The following is a 24,363-nucleotide window of genomic DNA, read 5'->3' as shown; positions in this document are numbered from 1 at the left end:
AGGATGTGTGGCCTTGTTTGGAAATGGGGTTTTTACAGATGTAGTCAAGTTAAGATGAGGTCACGCTGGATTAGGGTAAGCCTTCATCCAACAACTGGTTCCTTATAGGAAAAGACAGGACCACACGGACACAGAGTGGGGAGAGGCCCGGTGATAAGTGGGCCGAGGCTGGAACACTGGGGCGACGTGTTTATAGTCCGAGGATGCCAGATCCTTCGCCACCACTGGAGTCTGGAAGAGGCAAGGAAGGCTGCCTCCTTAGAGACTTTGGAAGGTGCAGGGCTCTGCCAACAGTTTGCTTTTAGACTTATAGCCTCCAGAACCACGAGAAAATAAACTTCTATTGTTTTAAGCCACCGAGTATGTGATCGTTTTTACTGCAGCCCAAGGAAACTAACACAGCGGTCATAAAACCATTCGGCTGAGCCCTCATCCAAGGACGGGCATCCTTACAGGAAGAGGGGGGTTTAGACACAGAGACACGCACGGAGGGAAGACGGCGTGAAGACGCACAGGGGGAACGTGATGCAACAACAGAGGCAGGGACTGGAGTGATGTGCCCACAAGCCCAGGAAAGGCAGGGGTTTCTGACAACAAACAGGGAAGGGAGCCCCCAGGACCTCCAGGGGGCATGCGGCCCTGCCGACACCTTAATTTCAGACTTCTGACCACCAGAACTGTGAGAGAGAAAATTACTGTGGTTGCAGTCACCCAGTTTAGAGATCCTTTGTGAGAGCAGCCCCAGGAAGTCAACACACCTGCCTTCTGAGCGCCCGGCGAGGTGCGGTGGACACGGCGGTGCGTATAAACAGCAGAGCCACCGATCTCGTGGAACTCAGAGTCTAGCTGGAGAGAAGCCACTCAAAGAGTCACAGAAACCAACGTAAACCTGCAACCAGGTAAATGCTGTAAGAGGGATCACACAGAAGGGGATTTCGCAACAGGTTTGCCCAGAGAAGCCGTGGAATGGATCCCCGTAGATGTGGGATCAGTGAGTTCAAACAGGGAGACAGAGTCACAGGGGGGCGGGCGCCGGGGGAGGCGGGGCGGCAGGAAGGGGCGTTCCAGCACAGGCCCACCTGCTGGTCCCCAAAACCACAGAAGCGAGTCCGCACGGCTGTCTAGCATCTCCCTGGACCCAGCCAGTCAGGGGCAGCAGGTTCTCACTGTACATTTGGGGGACGAGAGGGGAAGGGGGAGGGAGGATTCTGTTCTTAATGACACCCTTTGTGTTGAGATTCTGGAAACCTTTGGGTAGCACTCCAGTCACAGCGAGTGACCTTGGGAGCATCAGCGGTCCTGTGAGTTGAGCCTCAGGGTTTCCATCTGGACGCAGAGGAGGTGGGGCTGGCCAGCTTCCAAGGGGCTGCCCGGCCATGGTGTGATTCTGCACATCCCAGGAGAACGGGCAGAGGGTAGACAGGGGTCTTCCCTGGAGCTTTCCAAGTGAGCCAAAACTACACAGGCCTTGTCACCTTCTCCCTGCTCAGAAGTAACCATCTGCCCTAAGATATCCGAGAAACAGGACACATTCTCTTCTTCCGGCTCTGCCTTTAGGGGTAAAAAAAAAAAAAAAAAAATACGCTAGGGCTATAATCCAGACTCAACAGGTTGATTCATTCGTTTCACAGAACTGTCTCCCTTGGCTTTATTTTTAAAGGAGAAATTAACCCAGGGAAGATGGATTCTCCCACAGCAGCAAAACAAGGACCAATGAAAGGCTTTGACTTTGGAAACTGACACAGAGAATTCCCCATGAGGGCCCCCTGGAACGTTGCTAGAAAATACCCCATTTCCTTCGGTGTTTTGGCAACGGAACGTCAACATTTTGCACCGTCAAACTCCTCCTCCCCAAAAGAAATGATTTCTGAGACTCCCTGTAGACCCTCCCATTGGCCTGAAAATGTTTAGACCTGGCAGGGTCTCAAGCTGGGAATGAAAATAAGGCGCAAATGGGAACCCGAGACAGCAAGAGCCCAGGGTCTTTGTCCTGAGGGCTGTTTCAGGTGAATGGATTATTAAAGCTGCCAGTTGCTAACAGGAATCCCACCTCTTCAGACTGATAAGATAAATCTTGACAGCCTAAGAAATCTTTATTTCACTCAGAAGTTACTTGTTTCCATCTCATGTTTAAGAGTAAAAATTGATTTGACTTCAAAGGCAGGCATTTTATAACTCAGCTTGCCTTCACCCCTCCCCACCTGCGCATAGGTACTCAGTCCCGACCAGTGGCAATAACACCAGCTCGTTTCTTGGATCTGGGTGGGAGAATGGTACTTTCCCACAGAAGCCTTTAGCCAGGAGGTAAACGACCCAGGAAACGACATTTTCCGGGAAAGCGATGTCTCTACATGTTCTTATCCAGAAGCAGCCTGTCTTCTGGTTAAAGTTTCACTATGAAAAGTTTCTCTTAAGACACCAGAACCCATAATAGATGCAAAAAGCAGGGGGGTTGGGGAGGGGCGGGCGGGCGGGGAAGAGAGAGAAAGAAAAACATATCTAAAAAATTGGAATTCCTTTCTTTTCATAGTATCAGTGTGAGAAGAATTTGCTATTCCTTTCCTTAGTGGGAGAAAATAAAAAGAGATGGTTAAACACAGGGATCTGAGGGTGTGAGCCAGTGAACATATATGTCTTCTACCAGCTCCTAAGTGAATTCCTTCCACCCAGTTCTGCTGTCTGATCATGAAACGGCCCCCAAAAGTGGGATGTTAGACACTGGTTCCAAAGCCAACGTCTGTCCCAATTGTACGATCCAGTGAACGCAATGCCCACCCATTTCTAAAATACCTGCTAATTTAAGTAGTTTACTCCTTACACGATCTCAAGGGAAACGTCTGTCCAGAGAGTATGAATCAAACCTGTACTCAGTGATGAAAACGCTGATAAAGCAGCTTCTCTCTTCATGAAAAGTTAGAGAAGATAATAGTTTCTGTTGTGGTTGTAACTGATGGATGACCGACTAACAAAGGGAATGCTAAGTACTTCCCAAGTGCCCAGCACTGTGGAGGATACGAATGCAATGGTGACGGTCAAAGTCCTGACTGTCATATTCAAAAGATCAACAGATTATGAGTGAACGCTCCAAATGGAACTAAAATGATGTGAAAACAGTATTTGGTCTCAGTGAGCAAAAAAAGTATCCCCCAAAAGTTATATATTGATAAAAAAAAAAAAAAAGGCAGGCAAACCTCCTCCCACCCAACTGTCCCTCCTCCCCCTCGACTTCCCTGTCACTGAACCATCCATCCAGCTGACAGTCCCCTTGGCAACCGCCCAACAATCTCAACAGCTTATACTAGAGCACGTATTCCATACCAGATGTGGTTCTAGGAGATGCAGATAAAACAGGGCTGAAAAAAATAAAATGTCTTTCCTCAAGGACCTCACAGTCTGCAAGACTGACCAAAGATAACTAGTAATAATAGATGTTATCAGATTGGCAAACAAAAAAAAATTTAACCCACATAATACATTCTGCGAATGCTTTGGGTAAATGGGCATTCTTGTATACTGCGAAGGAAATGTAATCCTTTTGGACGGAAATTTGGCAATATTTAACACAACTATGCATTATTCATTTGCCCTTTTTTTTCATTCACCAATCCCAATTCTAGGGATGTACTTTGAAGGTGCCCCTCCAACAAGATGCAAACCAAACCAACAAGGTGAGCCTTTGCAGCAGGGTTTGTAACCATAAAATATGGTAATAACCTACATGAACACACATAAGAGATTGGTTCAATAATCCATAATCAGACAATGGAGTATTACACAGTTGTGAAAAAGAATGGGAAATATCTCTGTAGATTGATTTGGAATGATTTCTAGGATATAATTTCCAGGATAAAATCAAGGTACACTGGTGCATTCTGATCCTAAACTAAAAGAAATGCTTAGTCCTACAAAAAATACTGCTACATCTGCTTCAGGACCTCATATGCAAGGATTTGGAGGAAGTGTCTAAACACAGGGTGCTGAGATTTTATGGAGCCGCAAAAGGACTGGATGTATGACTGGTTTATGCTTGCTTACTAATAAATGCATGCTAGAAGGAAAAAAAAGAGGTACAAAAGAGTATATGTAGTATAGCACCCTTTCTGTAAGCTAGAGGGAAGACTAAGAAAACATGTGCATGTGTTAATTTTAGGGGGAAAAAAGCACAGGAAAAATAAATTAAGAAGTAATGAAGTTCATTTATGCCATTTTTTTAGATTCTACATATAAGTGACATCATATGATATTTGTCTTTGTCTGACTAACTTCACTCACTTTGATGATCTCCAGGTCCATCCATGTTGCTGCAAATGGCATTATTTTATTCTTTTTTATGGCTGAGTAGTATTCCATTGTGTATGTATGTATGTAGGTATGTACATATGTGTGTGGCATATATATACACACACATACATACATACATATATACCACATCTTCTTTATGCAGTTATCTGTCGATGGACATTTAGGTTGCTTCCACGTCTTGGCTACTGTAAATAGTGCTGCTATGAACATTGGGGCGCAGGTATCTTTTTGAATTAGAATTTCCTCCAGATATATGCCCAGGAGTGGGAGTGCTGGATCATATGGCAACTCTATTTTTAGTTTTTTAAGGATTCTCCATACTGTTTTCCATAATGGTTGCACCAAATTACATTCCCACCAAATGACGCAAATGAACTTACGTACAAAACAGAAACAGACACACAGACAGAAAATAAACATATGGCTTCCAAAGGGGACAGGTGAGGGGAAGGATAAACTAGGAATTTGGGATTAGCAGATATAAACTACTATATATAAAATAGATAAACAACAAGGTCCTACATATAGCACAGCGAACTATATTCAATAGCTTGTAATAACCTATAGTGAAAAAGAATATGTATATATACTCAGAACTAATCCACTATGTTGTACGTCAAAAACTAATGCATTGTAAAGCAACTATATTTCAATTTTAAAAAATTATGAAAATGCTTACTAAAGTGGGAACAGAATAGAAGCACCTGAAGTGGATAAGTGACCTGTGAGGATAACCTGTGAATAGTTTTGACTTCTGGAACAAGGGCAATGTTTGACACACACAGGTCAAAATTAAATAAAATCAACAAAGTCGAAGGAAAAGATATTCAAATGAAATATAAGCAGGAAAAAATTGAATCTATCTATATTTCAGCTGAATAATATAGCACACTGAAAGAGGAAAAATGAACGAGTCCATGCAACTTGAGAACAGAACATTTTGACTATGTACATTTATACTGAAGATAAAATAACTGTAAACAAATATTGAACACTAGCTGGTAGGTTTGTTTTTCAAAGTAGCATGAGTTAACATTTCAGAAATGATTTTCTGGGTACGCTAGGACTGAGTAAACAAGTAACTATGAAAGCCAAGTTCTCACTGTTGGAGAAGGGAGTAGCCAATATGGAAAGGGGTGTTATATTATATAAGAATTTGATAGCACATAAGTTCATGGCTTTCCAAGGACAGGCAGGCATAGCTGTCCATGTGCCTGTATGTTTTAACCAACTCTTTCCATACTGTCCATTTAAAGAGCCTAGAAAAAAGAACATCCAGAATCTTGTTTCTGCATCATACCATTCTACACTAAAAGGAAAAAGGGCTCCTTGGAGAAATGTCTGGTTCCACAGCCAGAGGAGGGGTGGAACAAGATGAGCCTGGAACATCTTGCGGTGCCAATAAATAAGGATGTCGTCAAAGAATGATGGGGCTATGTCAAAAGGACACGGGAGCCAGTTTCAAGGGGCTTGAAATGACCAAATCTGGGGCCCTGTGAGAACTGAAACAAATAATGACAGCAACAGATTGTAACCCACTGAATAAAATATGAATCCGTGACTCTGCACTGATATAAATGATTAAACGCATACATCAGGGAAAAGAAATAGAAGGCCAGCGAATAATTGTTAGTGTGATGGCGTTAGAAAAACCACTGTTTGATAGCCATTGTGGTCCCAAATGACTCAGGCAAGAGTCACCAGTGAATGGTAAAGCAAGTGAATGAAGGTTTGATGGCAAAGAGGAAATTTCCAAAGTCTGAAAGTATTTTCCCCCAAACGACTTGTTAATGACAGTGGGAAATTTCTTAGTGGGGATATCTGGGAGGCGACATCACCAAAAATGGGACAAACCAACACCATACGCTTCTTGAGATGATTTTGTCCCTGGCGAAAATGCATACCTTGACTCCAATCAGGAGGAAACAGCTCGAAAACCCAAATGGAGGGTTATTTACAAAATCACTGGTCTGTACTCTTAAAAAAATGTCAAGATCATGAGAGACAAAGCAAGACTGTGTTATTGTTTTGGATTAAAAGACACTAAAGAGACCTGACAGCTAAATGAAATGCATGATGGATTAGATTCTGGGCCATGAAAAATTGCTACCCAGAACATTTTGGGGACAACTGATGAAATGAGAAAATGAACTGTGGGTTAGTTAATAGGATTGTATCAAGGGGTTAAATTTCTGGATTTTGTTATTGTATTGTGGTGATGTAAGACACTCTTCTTGTTCTTAGGAGTGACACGCTGAAGTACTGAAGGAAAACAGGACACCATGCCTGCAACTTCACTACAATAGTTCAGGGGAAAAAAAAAAGAAGTATTTGTGTATATAAATATAAATATGGAGATGGAAATGATAGAAAAGAGGCTAGATAGATAAGTAGATGGATGGATGGTTGGTTGGATGGATAGATGGATGGATAGACAGACAGACAAGGAGGGTGGGAGAAGGAAAGATAAAACAAATCATGAAAATTTAAATAACTGGCAAAATAGGTAAAATGTATATGGAAGCTATTTTCACCATTCTTGAAACTTAGCTATAAGCTTGAAATCACACACACATTTAAAAATATACATCTAAGTATGTGCGAGACATAGTTAGAACGAACAGGGTTTGTGTTTCTAAGCAGAAGCTGAGGATTTAGGCAATCCCAGTTGCTAGAGGAAGACAGGTATGGTTCTGTGGTTGGAACACAGTCTTTCTGGCTCTTTTAAAACATCATTTGTTCCCAGCAGCGGTCCCTTTTTGTTATTACAGTCATCCTACCTGTCCAACAGGTACAATGGATAGCATGCAGGCATTGGTTTCCATCATATGAAAGCAAAACTTCCCAGCTTCCTCTCCCCTGCTCTAGTTACTACCTAATTTCAAATGCATAAGGAAATCTAAGAAGAGCTAAGCCTGCAGTGATAGAAGGACCCGCTGATATTCCATCCAGCCCAAGTCTGGGTTCCAGCTGCCAACATCAGGGTCCCCCGTTTATTGGTTCTGCCCTGATTTTATCACCTGGGTTGAGATGAAACTTCAGCCTTCACATCCAAAGCTCAGCTGGGAGCCACAAGCCGCCGATGTGGAATGAGGAAGAAAACAGCGGGTCGCACCAATGGACAGCATGGAAAAGCCAAGAGATGCAGGCATCCCCCTCTGCAAAGCAGTGCATCCTCTCATTACATGTGCTTTTATGGAAGACATGGAGGAAGTGCTTACTGTTGACGGTCCACACACAGTAAGGAGAACCCAAAGTGACATGCAGAGATGCTGCACCACACAGAGAGGCATTTTGATATTCCTGTAAGACGGAAAACTGTAGGGGGGCAAACTCCGGGAGTCGTAAGAAATTGGTGTCCATTTCATGCTAGCTCTGCAAACTTGAGCATAGCATTTCAGCTACCCTTGGCTTAGTTGCCTGGTCTGTAAAATGGGGGTAATAGTAGTACCTCTATCCTAAGTTTGCTGTGAAAACCTGATATTCCGTGTAAAGGGCTTACGGAAGAACTGGGCACATGATAAGCTACTGTTAACACCTGGTACCCGAAGAGAAGCACCAGTGGTCCTTGCCACGTCCACCCTCTTGAAGGGTGATGCAGAGGACATACAGGTGACTTTACCTCGCTCCTCGGATAACAAATCTATCTGGCATCCTTAAATTCTAACGTCATTTGGGGCTGTTCATCACGGTCTCGTGTACCTCCGCAGAAGGGGTGGGTGATACAGTGCTTGTCGTGTTTTAGAAATGTCAAGGGAACTCTGATTAAAATATATGCAATTCTAACTCTGCAAACTATGAAGGCAGACCCATCTCTATAGTTCCATATCCAAAAGCAATGTTGAGTTTAGAACACCGGCGCGTGCGTGTATGCGTATATATATGTGTGTACATATACGTACACGCATAGAATGGCCACCACTGATAGCCAGACACTAGGAGAAAGTTCTGTAAGGGGACGATGGAGTTAGGATGTGACTTTTATTTCTAAAGAATATTGTCGAAGAAATAACATCAAGAGGAGGAGGAGAGAGTGAGTGCAGGGAAGGCAATTAGCAGCAGCAGGAGTAGCCGCAGCCCCACCTACCAATGTGCCTTCTGACCTTCCAGGCAGGAAGTTAGGCACTAGATAGTTAGAGACAGAGATCCTTTAATTCTCTCAGCAGTCCACCAAGTTGGAAATTATTCTGCCATTTTATAGACATGGAAACTGAGGTTAAGTCTCTTGACCAAGGTTATTGAGCTAAAAGAGCTGGTGGTGCCAGGATCTAAATCTAGCTTTTGGAGACTCAGAATTCTGTGTTCTTTCCACTGAACAACCTTGCCTCAAAACATGCCCAGGAGAATCTGGAGGTGAGGCGGCATCATTCTCTGGTCTTATTACAAGAGAACATTGCATTTACTGCCACCTCCATGCCCCCTCCCCAGCGACAGAAGACTTTGAAGACCAAAGATGCACTTACTTGAAGAATGTAAATTGTGTACATTTGTATATCCATATATCCATCCATCAATCCATCCATCCATCTATCCATCCATCCATCCTTCTTCTATCTATTTTAAGGACAGAGGACCCCACCAGATGGCTTTATAGCTCCTATTCTGATAGCATAGCCAGACAGTTAAGAGGAAAGTTTTTTTCCCAAAATTAGCTTTTTTTTAAAAAAAAAAAAATAGGTGAATCCCATTTTAGGCTCATCAGTTTTGATGACTGAGCCTTGCCAAGCCCTTTCCCCGTGAGATGCTCCGATCTTAGGCGCTAACCTTTCCCACTCACACTGTCACACACCCACGTTGATATTTCTTCCCAGAGTTTTGGACGGAAGCAGGACACTCAGAACTGGGTGATCCTTATAAAAAGGTCTACACCCCACCGTGCACCGGTTCCTATGGGAATTTTCCGCCCACAGCCACTCCCGCTGTCTCCTGCCTCTCTCTCCCAAATCAACAAACAAGCCGGCAACAAAAGGTCTACCTTTTAAACCCACAGGAATTGCTTAAATGTCCTTTGATAATTGTAGGGTTGAGTGTGTGAATCAGGTGAGGAATTAACACACCAGGACGCTTTTGGTCTCAGTCAGTTGACCAAACACATCACATTTGAAACTTAGGAATCCAGTGGACCACACAGACCCTCCCTATGACTATATGTCTGTATACACGCATGCGCGCACACACACGGGCGTGTACACACACACTCACATGAACGCTAGGGAAAAATGGTCAGTGAAGGTTCCCACGAGGGTTCAATAAAAGAGATGAGGTTGGCTTAAAAACGAAGCTTGCTTGGAGTTATACCTCCCTTGGCAAGGAGAGCGTTAAAAATAACGATGCCGAGATTGCACTAAATGCCTTAATATTGGGAAGGAAGGAATGAAGGGGAAAGAGAGAGATGGGGTGGGGGGGGGTGCCAAGAGAGGGGCAGAGGGAAAAAGCAAGACTTTAAGAAAACTTTTCACCCTGGCAAGCCAAGCTTTAACCAGCTTTTCACAGCTTTAAGCAGGTAAAGGGCTTTATACTGTTTGGGGAAAGCACTTTTGAATTCTGCCAGCATCTTAGCAGCACATAATTGGGAAAAGGTCCTATTTTTCTTGGCTTGCAAAGGAGAGTTGGACTTCTCACTACAGCAGGGAACAGACGCTGTGGCATAAGGATCCAAGAGGGGGTAGGCAAAACCTTTCTCTCCTTTCCAATGGCTTTCTGCCATTGTTCAAATGCAAAATACGGGCCACTCTTCCACCGACAACACAGATAAGGCTTCTTGGTGAAGTAAGTCTATCTGAACCACGTTTGTGTTTCTCAATTTATTTTTGTCTTCTTATTTGCTTTTTATTGCATGGTGTAAGAATACACACGTAGTTCAGATACTTTTCCTATAGAGACCGAGTTTCATTTAATAAAACATCTCTTTCATTTCCGAGGCCAAAAATATCACAGAATCAGACAGACTTCATTAAAAAGTAACAAGGGGGTCCGATTTTACATGGACACAATTATTATTTCTGTCACTGGGTGTCAGCGAACAGAACGATTGATTTCTATGGGAAATTCGTTTCTCCCTCTCGCCTCGTAGCTAAGCCCCAAAGTGTTTTTCTACTTAATCTTCAAAAACTGGAAAAAAAAGTCTTTAGTCCCTGAATGTTTCTGTTGTCGTTCCCTTAAAAATGTAACATTCATTCTTGCCAGAAGGAACCTCAACTCTACTTAAAATGATAGCAGTGTGAAAGACAATTCCACAGGAAACAGCTGTTTAAGCAAATTAATAAGCCCATCAATTCTCTCCCAGAAAATCTCCAGATCACTCGCTAATCCCTCTGAGGGTTATTTCAGTTTAGCTCTAAGCGTCATTGGTCAACTTTCCAATGAAAGATTTAGGTTTTTGTGTGTATTATGTTTAAATATCTGAATTTATATTCCCCTCGGCCCTCTGTTTATGCCATTAAAGCACAGCTTTCGACAAGACGTCACTAAGCTGTACTCCGGATACTTTATTAAAGTTTATTACTCAACTGAATGCCACATTATGAACAATCACCTTCAAAAATCAGATGAAGTCGCGAATGTCTGCATTTTTCAGTGCAAGTACAAAACGCATTTGAAGTCAATTGCGCTATTTAATGAAGCAGAGGCAACTTTAGCTTCCTTTAACTTCAAAAATGATTCTTCCGGTAAATTTTCAAGTCTGTATTAGATCATTTCATATTCAGAGGCCACCTCAGCAAGCACGCCTGGAGAGACCCAGATGATCACGTCTGCTTCTGCCCAACGGATGCTGCTCCCGGGAGCAGCCCTACCACCTGGCTCCCTTACTCGTGTGCCACACATTCAGGATGGGGCCCGAGCCACGTTCCAGAGACAACTCGTTTATTTGGTTTCCATCACCTATTCACTCCTTGACCTTCCTTCCTCAAATTCCGGAGGAAAGGTCAATAAAGTCCCACCAAGAGTGTGATGTTTGGCTGTACCGTAAAATCCAATAAAAAACAAGCCATGCATTTCTGCACAGGTCACTGCACAGGCATCAATAACAGGAACCTGTGATCACCAGTGACCCGAGCTGGACCATAACCAGTCACCTTCTGGTGAAAGCCATCACTATTCTGGTATCCATCTATGAAGCCATCCATTTACTCTGCCCTCTACCTTAACCTAATCTAATTTGCACGTTGTAACAGAAAGCTGCTGTCAGGGAGCATCAGGTAAACTTAATTTCATACGTCCTGGCACACGAACGCATGGGCTGGTGCCAGCGGATGACATACGAGCAGGTGGCCTTGGATCAGACAAATTTCGCACCTTGCCTCGGTGTAGGAACCCCTGACCATGTATTCTTTATGTATATTCAATTTTATGGAAATTCCCAAAGCATTTGGGAAGCAGACCTAAGCATCGCGGCATCTGTAAGAGTGTTGCCTTTTGTTACAAGTCTCATCCTGACAAATTAGGCCAGAGAAAGTAAGGGGGGGGGGATGGGTGGGCATTTGAAACAGGAGAATCTCACAAACAGAAATGATATGAATTCATTACATAAAGTTTTTGTAATTTAAATTTTGAGGTGTTTTTTTTTTGTTTTGTTTTTGTTTGTTTGTTTGTTTGTTTGTTTGTTTTGGAGGAGGGAGCAAGACTTCCTTTCTGTGGTCCAAAAGAGTATTACAATGAACATGATTCTGCTGTGCTCTTGCTGAAAGGTTGTATGTTGTAATTACCCCCCACCCAGACTTGATTTCTAGTGAATCAAGAAGGATTTGATTCAGTACACTAGAATTAAGTTCCCAGAGATAGGGGCTTTATCTGTTTTGTTCTCAGCTGTATCTCCAGCTCATAGAACAGTGGATAGCACATAGGAAGTTCTTAATAAGTGTTTGTTAAATGCCTGGCTGGCTGGAATGGATGGATGGATGGATGGATGGAGGGAGGGAGGGAAGAAAGGGTCCCTGTATTCGTTTTCCTTTTAGTGCTTCTCTTGCCCAGTGGTTCTCAATGCTGAGAGTGTACAAGAAACACATGGGGAAATTTGAAAAATATACTATGCCTATGTCCCCACCCCAGACATTCTGATTCAACTGGTCTGGAGTGGGGGCAGCTCCAAGAACTGGTCGTTTATAGGTGATTCTGATTCACCAGCTTTTAGGACCATTGACCAGCATCTTTTCTCAGCACCTTCCTGCCCTTATTCGGAGTGTCTGAGCTTCTGTGTCGGTACCCTTTCACAAATTTGCCCCCCGAGCAGTGCTTCGGGTGTCAAAATCTTTGCTGTGTTTTCCTTCTCTTCAACACTGTGTCCCATCGCTCCTGAGCCTGTCTCAGTGACTGAAATTAGCCTGATGATGTGATGTGGTTATCAACTACTTTGCCAATATTACATATTTGTAACATATTAGAAGGTGAAAATACATTGCTGAGAGGAGTGCCTTAAGATGAACATTTCAGACAGAGGGCTCAATGTGGTCTCCTCAGGGTCCCTTCAAATGCAAACTATATCTGCCTAAAGGAACAGAAGACAACGGGATGTGACAGGACCCCATTAAAGCAAAGATGCTGGTCTTCAGCTTAAATAACCTGAAGAAACTTGGATCCTTCAAGACCACAGACTATATGCTGCACCACTGTAGGGGGCGCTGTTTACATTGCCATCTATGTAAAAGCATCCCTGGAGCTGGGCAACAGAGTGGCCCTTTCCCTGTTCACCTTAGAAACACAAATGAATAGCCTTCATAGCAGAGCATATTTTTAATAAAAACCATGATGAGTAAGTACATTTCTGGGCAGATTATTTCAAAAACCCCTGAAATTGCATAATCTACTTTACAAAGGCTTTGTCAGGTAATAGATGCTCCATCCTTCCCTGGAATGTTACAACTGCATTATAACACTGGATGGAATCGAGTGATGGCACCATTTCTATAAAACAGAAGTAGAGAGAGTTTCAAAAACACTCAAGGACAACTATAATAAAAACTCGAGATGTAAGCTGCAAACACATCTATCTTTCACTTGGATTTTTTTTTTCCAAATTTAGCGTGGACAATCTGTTTCAGAATGTTAAAATAATCGCAATAAACTTGATAAGAACTTTTGGTCCCAGCAGTGCAGGTGTAACAGCACAAACTAAAAGTTCAGATTTTCTTCGCCAAAATCTGGGCACATCACGGTCCCTTATAGGTAAGTCTTTAAGGCAGGTATACAGTGGGACAAATTCTGTAAAGAAATACTACACAGTTACGTAAAAGTATAAGAAAGGTTTTTTTTTCCCTTTTTTTTTTCCCCCTTCTTATCTTCATTACAAGGTACAGGCTGAAATCTGTATGTCATATTTTTTAATTGAAAACAGGAACAGATGTAGACTGGAAATAGTTCATAAAGCCACAGAAATGAACTAAATTGAATGCCACTCAGAGTTAATAATTCACATAATCACACACAACACATTGAAAATAAGCAAAATTGTTCCTCATGTTCCGTGATCACTACTTTCCCTAATTAACAATTAAAAAGAAGGGTGTTTTTGAAACCTTGGAGGACATAGATCACATCCCATTAATTTAATGATCTAATATCCCCGTGTTAATTTTAAGCACCAGATGAAGTTTTATAATTTATATAAATGCTACTAAGTGATTTCAAGTGTATTTTTTAAGCATCTTCAAAGCTTTTGTTGCCTTTAGATGATGCCATGAGGCACGCACAGTAGGGTCTTCCAATTCTGGATGGCTACCAACACACTAGGTCCATTTGGGGTAGAAGTGATGAGTGGACTGAAGGTCCGTAAAACTACTTAATTAGGGAAGCAGCTGCAACAGGGATAAAAGTCAGCAGGATATGAGTGAAGGATACTGTCTGGATGGTGTGATGTTCGTTGTATCTCACGCCAATGACAAGGCGTGGTTAATAAAAGCATAGGGCTAACAAGAGGCAACATGGGGGGGGGGGGCTTCTCCCATTCTGAGAATATATTCTAGCCCTAAAAACCCCATCAAACACGTCACAGGAAGTCTTTCCAGCTAGCGGCTGAAGACGTCCATCTTTAGGGGTTCAGGAAGACCATGAGCTTTTGAAAGACCCTCATCGGCAACAAGCTGAACATTTACCAATGGGGACTGACTCTTCAGACCCTGGCTCACTGAATTGTCATGTCCAAACAGCGTCCCGTCTCCCCACAAAGACAGGGAGATACAGCATATCTCTTACCACTCTTTTCTAAGTTATTGAGCAAACAGAGGTAATAGAGCATCGCAATGGGGAGGTTATCTCTGGAATCTGCAAGCCCCATTCTGAACCCTAGCTTCAAGCCTTGCAAGCTTGGAAGGTCCCCTAACCTCTCTGATGTTAGGTTAAGTGAAAAAAATAATAGTTTCTCCCTTCTACTGTTGGGAAGATCAGACATAATCACATAACGCACATACCACGGAGTCTGCACAGAATAGTGGCCCAGTAAATAAAATACTCAAATTATTATACATTATATATATTATATATATAAATAGTCCATTAATAATGGGGAAAAAAACGAGACTTCTCAGCTTGCTCTTTACCTATGGAATTGATTTGTGAATTAATAATCTGGACAGAGTTTAAGTTAGCTCAATTGCAAATATTACATTTAGGCTGATGACTTCTAATCTTTTTCTAAGATAAGACAAGCCTTGGCTCTAGCTGTCTATCTCCTGAAATCAAGAGGAAGACGAAATGTGAAATATTACTGCTTCACATTTTAAGTATACAGAGCGAACTGGGGAGGTGGGGCGGCTAAAATTTATTGGGAACTTACCAGACGGCAGGCACTGTTAAGCGTCCTTGCCTGTGTTGACGCATTTAATCTCCCCGTAGTCCTAGGAAGCAAGGTGTCAGGATGCCCCCATTCTGCACGTCAGATACATCGAGGCTCAATGTTTCCTCCAGAGTCACAGAGCTGGAGGGTAAACGAGGCAGCCCCACGCCCACTCCCCCACCTCTGCTCTCTCAACCAGCTCCCGAGAAGTTTGGGAAGACGAAACCTCAGGCTGCTATCAAACCACCCCTGGGATTCCCAGAGGTCTTTGCACACCATCAGTTTCAGTTCAAGTGTGTTTCCAGTGCTCAGTACAGACTTCAGAAAACAAGAAGCAAGAGAGAGCGTACACAGACCATCGAAAACCAGCATGAAAGCTAGACTCGAATAGATCACATCTTTCCAGCTCTTAAATCCTGAGGATGGAAATCGCCAGTGCCAACCACCCACTCCTTACTGCTCACCTAGAAGCTGGGTGGAGGTGAAGGCAGGAGTGTTCCTGGAGTCTGGGGAATGATGTAAGTTGGGAGGGGAGAAGAGCAGAATTCCCCCAAACTCTGAGTCATCGACAGACTTCTCAATCATCTGGCTCCCAATCTCTCTCTCGACCTCAACGCCCCACCGTATGCACCATTTTTCTTTTCTATTTCTTGCTCAGGGACCCAAACTCCAGTAAGAAGGCTCATTTTCCCCCAGTGCGGTGAACAACAACATGCCAGGCAGCCAGGTATTTGCCTGTGGTGGTGGCCGAGCGCTATTGGAAGCAAAGGAAACTAAGATCCCCAAGCGGGGAGCAAGGGGAGAAACCAAGGAGAGTGAGCTTTGCTGCTGTGGGCTGAGCCCTGCTCCAAGCACGCTCTCCGGGCTCAGCAGAGCGGAGTCACCGCTTAGTCCTGGGCCAGGGCACTGGGAAGGGGGAATCCATCATCGGCTGCTGGAAGATTGATGGCCCATGGCTTTTAGTTTCCTTTCACAGAGTTTTTTATTTTTTTTAGATTTACAGAAAAAATTATGAAGAGAGTTCCCATATAGCTCACACGCATCAATACTTTTCCCTACTATTAACATCATATTTGCAAATTTTATTTACAAACCAGAAATAGACTCATGGACATAGGAAACAAAGTATGGTTACCAAAGGGGAACTAGAGCGAGGGATAAATCAGGAGTTTGGGATTAACAGATACACCTACTATAGATAAAACCAATAAACAACAAGGACCTACTGTGTAGCCCAGGGAACTATATTCAACTTCTTATAATAAGCTATAATGGAAAAGAATCTGAAAATATATGTCTGTGTGTATGTGTTTAACTGAATTGCTTTGCTGTACACCCAAAGCTAACACTGTAAATCAACCACAGTTCAATAAAAAATAAAATTTTTTGAAGTCATATTGATAGGGTACATCTGTCAGATGAATGAACCAATGTTAAGACGTTATTATTCACAAAAGTCCGCACATGGAGTGATTCCCTTGGTTTCCACCTAACGTCCTTTTCCTGTTCTAGGAACCCATCCAAGATGTCATAGGAATGGTACCTTAGTCATTATCTTCCGTTCGTGTCCTCTTGGCTGTGACCATTTCTCAGTTTTTCCTCATTTTTGAAGAATGTGACATGGCACCTCATGAGAAGTACTGCTCAGGTCTTTTGTAGAGTGTACCTCAATCAGGATTGCTATAGCCTCTTCCTCATGATTCAACTAGGTTTATAGGTTTTGGGAGGGCGATCACAAGGCCAAAGTTCCATTTGCCTCACCTCCTATCAAGGGGGTCACCTTGTCATCACCACCTCCCTGCCTGTGAGACATGAGCCCTCCCAGCGTCCAGGGTCCTTTGGATCTTCATTAACGTCCACTCACCTCATCACCAGTTTATGGAACTCTATCAAAACCAGCATCACAAAGAATTTGTACGTCAGGGTTCAAATACCCAGGAGACACTGCAGAAAACAAGGAGCCAGGGACACAGGGGAACCCGCGATATAAGCCCCTTTGAATTCAAAGGAATCGTGGAGAAGTCTTTGAATCCCCCACAAGTAATGGATTTGAGCTCAGGGACCTGACTTTCCTAAGCTCTCGGGTCAGGAAAGCTTCCTGAGGCCATCCTTGGGTCTAGTGTTCTCTGTAGATCTTAACCCTAGTGCCACGCCTGACACTTCAAAAGGACTTTTATGAGTTTTGCAGCTTATTACAGAAATCAAATAAAAACCTGGTTGGATCTGTCCATTAGAACACAAAGGAAGATAAAAAATATACATCTCGAAAGGCAAATGAACTAATGCTCTCAAAAAACAAACAAACAAAAACATCAATAAATAAATGAATCCTGTCCACAGAGCTAAGAAGGAGTTGATCTGAAGACTGGGCTCTCAAACGCGGCTGAAATCCAAGCACATTTCCAACACAGGACGTACAGTAAACGGAGCAGTATTTCCCACCCTGGTTCAGTGTTAGAGCAGATGATCTTTGGGAAAAGTGGGGGGAAATGGAACTATTGCTCCCAGGTTTACAGCAGGCCAGCCTAGCCTTCATCTCGTTAAAAGCATTTACGGCTCAGTAAGAAATCCTTTAAATAGAAAAAGTTACTTAGGCAAAGCCGTCCTGAGGAAGCAGCCGGCCAGCACAGACATTCTTATTCACCTGACTTCCTGCAGAAAGCCTGGCCTATTGAAATAATTGTTTCTCATACCCCAAAGCAAATGAACCACTCTCCCGCTTTAAATCAATCCCCTTTTTCTCTTTAGCTCGTGATTGACTCTCCCTGTGATGCTTGTTGTGTTTGCAAGCATGAAGGAAATTATATAAAAGCAAATTGCTTTGTACTGCACCGTCATTGTCTGGAAATACTAAATAGACAGGCGAGGCAGCGCTGCACCGACTTGCAGCTTCCTGAGTTAATGGATGGGATTGAAAAGTTTTTGCTGTTTTAATGTGATGAATGCCCCCTTGTTTCCAAACACACAGGATAGCCTCTTTTTTTTTTTTTTTTTTTTAGCATTGGATGAATTATTTCTCAAAGTAATGACAACTCTGTATGCTAACCCAAAGTATGGACAGGATAATTATAATTTTTTTTTGTCGCTTTTGACTCCCTCCACTCACAGCTCACAACTCTGTCCTTCATTTCAGGGGCTAAAAAAAAAAAAAAAAAAAAAGTCTTTGGAAAATTTCCAAACTAAAGTTCTCTTGTAATCATCGTTCATGGGTAGCCATCATCATTGAGCAGAAACAGTAAATTTGGGTCATTTGTCACAAAAGCGTTCAATCACAGCTGTGATCGTTACTTCAACAGAAAGGTATTGACCACGGTGTCCAGTGCCTAGTACGATTTTAAGCAAAAGCGACCCAGTAATGAGGGAAGCAAGGGCCTGGCTTCAATAGCCCTTATATCCTGGTGGGAAGGGACAATTTAATTCATAAAATGCAAGATGGCAGAGGAGCTAAGGAGGAAAAGAAAGCAGAGGATGTAGGGCAGGGCATGCAGGGCCCTCGAGACAGCGGTTGCTTTTTATTTCATCGAGGGATTGGAGAAAACCTCCTCCAGCTGTCAACCACACCTCATCTATCTGCAGCATTCTAGATCATTCTAATGACTCCCTTGCCTGGCAGGCAGAGAAGTACCGTAGGAAAGAGGGTGGGTTCAGGGAGATATGGCCAAGGATTCAAATGATGGCTCTGCCATGTATTAATTCTGTGAACTTGGACAAGTTCCGTAAGCTGCCTTGCACTATCCAACTGTATAAAGGCAAAAATAGTACGTAGCTTGCAGGTATGTTGTGAAATGAATGAATTCATAGGTGCAAAGAACCAGGCATTTTGAGAGCTTCAAGAAATGCGCATGTCTTCATCTTTCCTCCCATTTCTGACCAACGTCACACTAATTTACTACAGTGCCATCCGACCATATGTGTGTGCGTAGCTAGGATTACAAGGTTGCATATTATTCTGTGCACACACAAAAATATTCTCTTGTCAAGAGTGCGTGTATTTCCACGTGAGCTAGCTCTGCCTCCTCCAGCAGGAGATGGGAACTCTGCCACCTCCTTCTTTTATATCATAAATCTCCTACTTCACAGATTCCTGCCAAATACTGTGGTTGAAAGGCAACAGGAAGAGGGGGAGAGATAAGATGACATAATGTAACTTCACTCCGGTTCCTACAAGTCAGCCCAGTGCCCGCTGTGTGGGGTCTTCATTTCATGGGGTCCCTGGGGAGGACCAGGGGCCTTGCAACCAACCGTGAAAGGAGGCAGAAGAGGGTACTGTTTAAAAGCGTGGGCCTCAGTGCTCTCCAGGCCCTGGTTCAAAGTCCTCTGTAAAATTCATTTGAATTCATTTATAAAATAGAATTAACACCACCTACCTCCTAGGGTTGTTAAAGAGGATTAAATACAAGAATACATGAAAACTGCATTGGTGCCCAGTAAGGACTCTCGAGACGGCGGTGATGAGGCACAGAGGAGGGATTTAGAAAGTCACCAGGGAAGGTTGTCCATAGCTAGATACGTACAGAAATAGCGATACTGATGTCATTTTTGGCATACAAGTTCCACCTTAGGCAAACATTTAAAATTAATTAAATCAAAGAGAGTACTTACAGAGAAGTTGGGGACTGTTTGCTAGATTACCCGTGTTCAGTATGAATTCCACATTTGAGTTTTGTTGGCACGCCACTAATGAATTGAATCAAGTATCAATTGTAAATTTCTTTTCACCAATCTAGGACTTCTTGGAATTTATAAGGATGCTAAAAAAGATACTTAAATTATATGCCAATGTAATGAACCATAAAGTCAGTCTTTCTCCAACTACTTCGTCCACGAGGGACACACAGACATTCACCACAAAGATCTCAAGTAGTTTAGCCCCTCATTGGCCAACACCACCCCCTAGAGATGACAGGAACCCTAGGTAGAAAAAGAGCATCTCTTTCCTTTCTTAAACTCCATGAACCTCTGAAACCTTTGCGCTGGAAATCTCACTCATCACTGCTCTTCTGCAAAGCACTGGAAAACAATGAGCAGTCATGGTGGGGGACCCCAGGTACGCTCGGCAACCGGCCCACAGCTCACATGGCGCTTTTTCTCAGGGGAAGGGCCATGACTTTCCACTTCATTGTTAATTCCAGGGTTGCGCTCTAGGTAAGACTCTGCCTGCACTGTCTGTAATCTGGAGTTTGAGTATTAGGACTGTTAGCATTATCCTGGTAAGCGACACAAAATAGTTACCATCCGTGAATGACATGCCAAGCAGTGAGCTTTTCTCTAAAGATTCTCTTAAGGGATTTAAACCAGTTGGGGTTTTTCATTCATCCTCATTACTTCAATTCTATAGGGTAGTTTTACCAACATCATGGTTTACACTCATTAAAAGTTTCCAAACTCTATTTCTCAATGGGTTCTTATTTTTTTTTTAAATAAGTGTCTTTAAATTTTTTTTTTTTATTTTTTCATGGGGGGAGAGAGGTAATTAGGTTTATGAACTTATGTATTTATCTTTGGAGGAGGTACTGGGGACTGAGCCCAGACCTTGTGCACGCTAAGCATGCGCTCTACCACTTGAGTTAGAGTCTCCCCCCTCCAAACTCTTATTTTCACCGTCTTTCCATATCTTCAAGGCTTTTTTTGATCCATTACACAACATTTGCAACACAGAGTGGATGGTAAATATGGCTTTGCATGACTGTTATCTGATAAAACTTCAAAGAGGAAAAATGTCACCATGCTTATCGGCCAAGTGAATTCTGCACTCAACTCGTTGGCAAGGTAGGGAATGACAAAAAGTTTGATCTGTTTTGAGTCCTGGAAGGGCACTTTCTGGCTTTATTCTGCCTGTTCTCAACCTGGCTAAAAAGGATGTCAAAATAAAGATGTGTTTGGTTCAGCCTCAAAGAGACAGAGGTTACTTCAGACGTGAATTTGAAAGCGATGCCAATAACCCACAGTGTAACATCAGCTGGCTGGGACAACTGCTGTATTCTTTCCTGTGAAAACACCTGATGTAAGATCTGATAAAATCAGGAATCAAATCTCAAGACAAGGGGGGAGGGTAGAGCCTAGTGGTAGGGCACGTGCTTAGCATGCACAAGATCCTTGGTTCAATCCCCAGTCCCTCCAGTATATAAATAAATAGACCTAATTAGCTCCCCCCACCAAAAAAAAAAGAATTAAAGAAGAAAAAGTTTATAAATCTCAAGATAAGAATCACTTTTCAAGTGCTTGATTGCCAAATACAAGCAAATCGGCCTCTGTCCATCTCACGCCCAGCAAAGCAGCATACAGCTGAGATCAGTTCTCCCTTGTTTGACTCCCCGCCCACCCCCTGCCACCGCCACCAATGTGAGGCTACAGGGAGGCAGAGGGCTCTCCCTTGCTATGAGAGCAGTGCCTGCCATGTACAAGGTGTTGACTGTATTTTAGGCTCTGTATTAAGTGCCTTCCATTGAAGTCACTCATGTAATCCTTCAAGAACCCTACGGTGTTGCTGACATCACCTCCCTTCCACAGATGGGCAAGAAGGAGTGAAATCACTTGGCCCAGTGTGCACAGTGGCTAAGCGCTGGAGCTAATATTTGAGCCTAGACAGTCTGACCCCATGCATGCCCAATATTTCATCCCAAGGCAAGCTCATTGCCAGCTGTGCTCAAAGCAAAGAGCAAAGACTTCAAACCACACACAGCAATTCATTAAGATACAACCTCTCTGGTCCTCCCTCTCCCCCACCTCCAACTAAGGACATCTATTAATGGACCAGATGGTGTGAGTAGACTGGGTTATTTCCATCTTGCTCTTTATTTGTTTGTTTGTTAGTTATTCATTTGTTAAGGAATACCCAGAGATGTCAGAAAAAGTCCATCAGGGTCAGTGAAGACAAATCCCAAATAGAAGAGGTTCCCAACCTGGCTGAATGTCAGAATCCCCCAAGGAACTTTTTTTTTAAAAATTCCGGTTTTCTGGTGCCACTTGGATCTACTGAATTAGTAGGAGCGGGAACTGGAACTTATAATCCATCCTGCTCTTTGGGCATGACCGTGAAAGGCGCCTGCGTCCTTGCATTCCTGAGTGGGCTAGTTTGGGATGCAAACTTGTCTTCTATCAAAGCTTCCGTATGCTTTACATAAGCAAATGATCTGTTGGAGGTCACCGAGGAACTAAACAGTGCTGATTAATTCAACATTCACTCCTTCTTTCAACAAACAACTGCTGTTTAGTTAGAAGAATGGGCCGAGCAATTGTTGACGGACTGTGTCAAGCTGGATGATTCTGAACACTGTCACTGTGCCCTGTGAGTATATCTTAGAATATTATTTGTGCCAACTTGTGTGTGAACATAGGGGTATAATATTTATTGACATACAGGGACATTTTGTTTCTCCTTGCTCTTAAGGTCAACTTCCGTCTCCTTCACCCGCCCTCTCCTTCCCCGCTTCACCCAGCTAGCATCTATGCAAGAAGCTTTTTACCAGATACCCCGGAACATTTCAGGATGCTCCGATGTATACTTCATTGTCGTAGCAAGTAACATTTTTCCTGCACAGCATCTACAATCGTGTTTGTAATTAATGATTCACACAGGTCTTTGCTTAGCATCAGTTTCCGTGGGTAGACTGTAAGCTACATGAGAAGGAAGAAACATACCTATATGTCCATAGCTGTATATTTAGTACTGAGCAGAGTATTCAGGATACAGGAAGACTTCCATAAACATTAGCAGATGATGATGACGGGGATGGTTGAGGATCAGAACCATCAGCTGCTCACTGTCTACATGACCGTTACTTTACCATCTCACTGTCTTCATCACATAACCTTCTCATTCCAAGAAGCTCTTGCCAAGGAAGCAAAAAGTCCAAATAACTTTACGGTTCATTTCAGGAACTTTCTGAAAGACCCGTCAGCTTTTCAATAGACGGCATCAAACATCCTCTTCCACCCCAAGACACTCTGAACACCTCATCTCAATATCCTTCCTTTGTTTTGTTCACCCGTCCTGATCTATCATACATAATCCTTACCCTCTCCCAAGCAAGTCTCTGCGTGGAAAGACCCACCTTCAACACATTCCTAAATCTCAGTAAATACTGTGACTTTGCCCATCCCCAAGATGCTACTAAGATCCCACTGGGGTTGCGTGTACTCTTCCTTGCTTCATTAAGCAGTAAACCGAGGTTGTTCTGGTGACACACAGGAGAGGTCAGCATTCGACATGGTTAATGTCAACAAAGTGAACACAAGCCTCAGCGATGAAGTTGTGTCAGCTCCCTGTTCAAACACCATTTCCACAAAGAGGCTTCCTTGCCACAATCTAGACACCACTTGTTAGATCTCCTTCTGGCCACGTCCCTCCTCTCACCCTGATTTCCTGTTGCTCAGAGCCCTTACCACTCTTTGGAATTTTAATAAATATTCACTTGCTTTTTGGTTATATTTGGTTTCCTCTTCTAGAGTGTAAGCTCCATGAGTGAAGAAGAAATAATAACCTGGCTGCTCTTAGGCTAAGAAATTCTTGGCTCTATGCCTACTGCTTGCTTTTAGAACGATCAGCAGACCCCGCTGCCCAGCCCCAGGCCCATTGTTAACGCTAAAGCTGTTGCCACTACTGTTTACTTTTACCTTGCTCTGATCATTACAATCATGTTTGGCGTCTGAGTCTTTCCCCAGGAAGGGAGTCACGGGAGGATAAGCTCAGGAGAACGACCAGCCCCCTCAGAGTTCCTCTGTGGCGCCAGATGAGTCTTACCAGATCAAGAAGGGCGTGGGCTGATGACCTTCCAGAGCACCAGGGGTCCTATGGTACCAGGCTGACCCATCAAGATTTAGGAGGAAGTTTCACCAGAGACCCTTGCTGATCATGACCTCCTTTTATGCTCCCACCTGTTGTTGTCACCTTTCACGCTCCAACCTGTTCGTCTATAGGATGACTAAGCCCCGGCCCCAAGGTGGGCTCACAGTTTTGAAGGCAGGAGGCTGCTGTGAGTCCCCTTTGCCCGACAAAGCAATAAAGCTGCCTCTGAACTCCAAGACCTTGTCTCTGAGTTATTCGGCTCGTCAGGGACGGGGGCCAATCTCTCGGCAACATGAGGGCAGGAACTGTTTTGTTCCCTGATGTGTCCGCATCTAGGATGAATGTGCCGCGTTGCTGGGACTCAGCGTAAAGAGGGCCACGGAAGCTGCGTGTCGGGGCTGACTTCAGGCGGGACACGCAGGAGGGCAAACAGGTGAATGCTTCCCGTGTTCATGGCGCCTTCATTTTTTCATCCCCTTTTACCATCACAACACCTTACATGTTG

The 24,363-nt window shown here is 43.4% G+C and overlaps 1 protein-coding gene across 1 annotated transcript in view; it reads right to left on the bottom strand.

Annotated features, from left to right (window-relative positions):
* Positions 1 to 24,363, bottom strand: part of RBFOX1 (RNA binding fox-1 homolog 1) — a 1,962,586-nt gene that overhangs the window by 1,091,786 nt on the left and 846,437 nt on the right. The gene's annotated exons all lie outside the window — the stretch shown is intronic.

The sequence above is a fragment of the Camelus ferus genome, chromosome 18 (genome assembly GCF_009834535.1).
Source record: "Camelus ferus isolate YT-003-E chromosome 18, BCGSAC_Cfer_1.0, whole genome shotgun sequence".
NCBI lineage: Eukaryota > Metazoa > Chordata > Mammalia > Artiodactyla > Camelidae > Camelus > Camelus ferus.
This window is presented reverse-complemented; position numbering and strand designations above follow the sequence as displayed.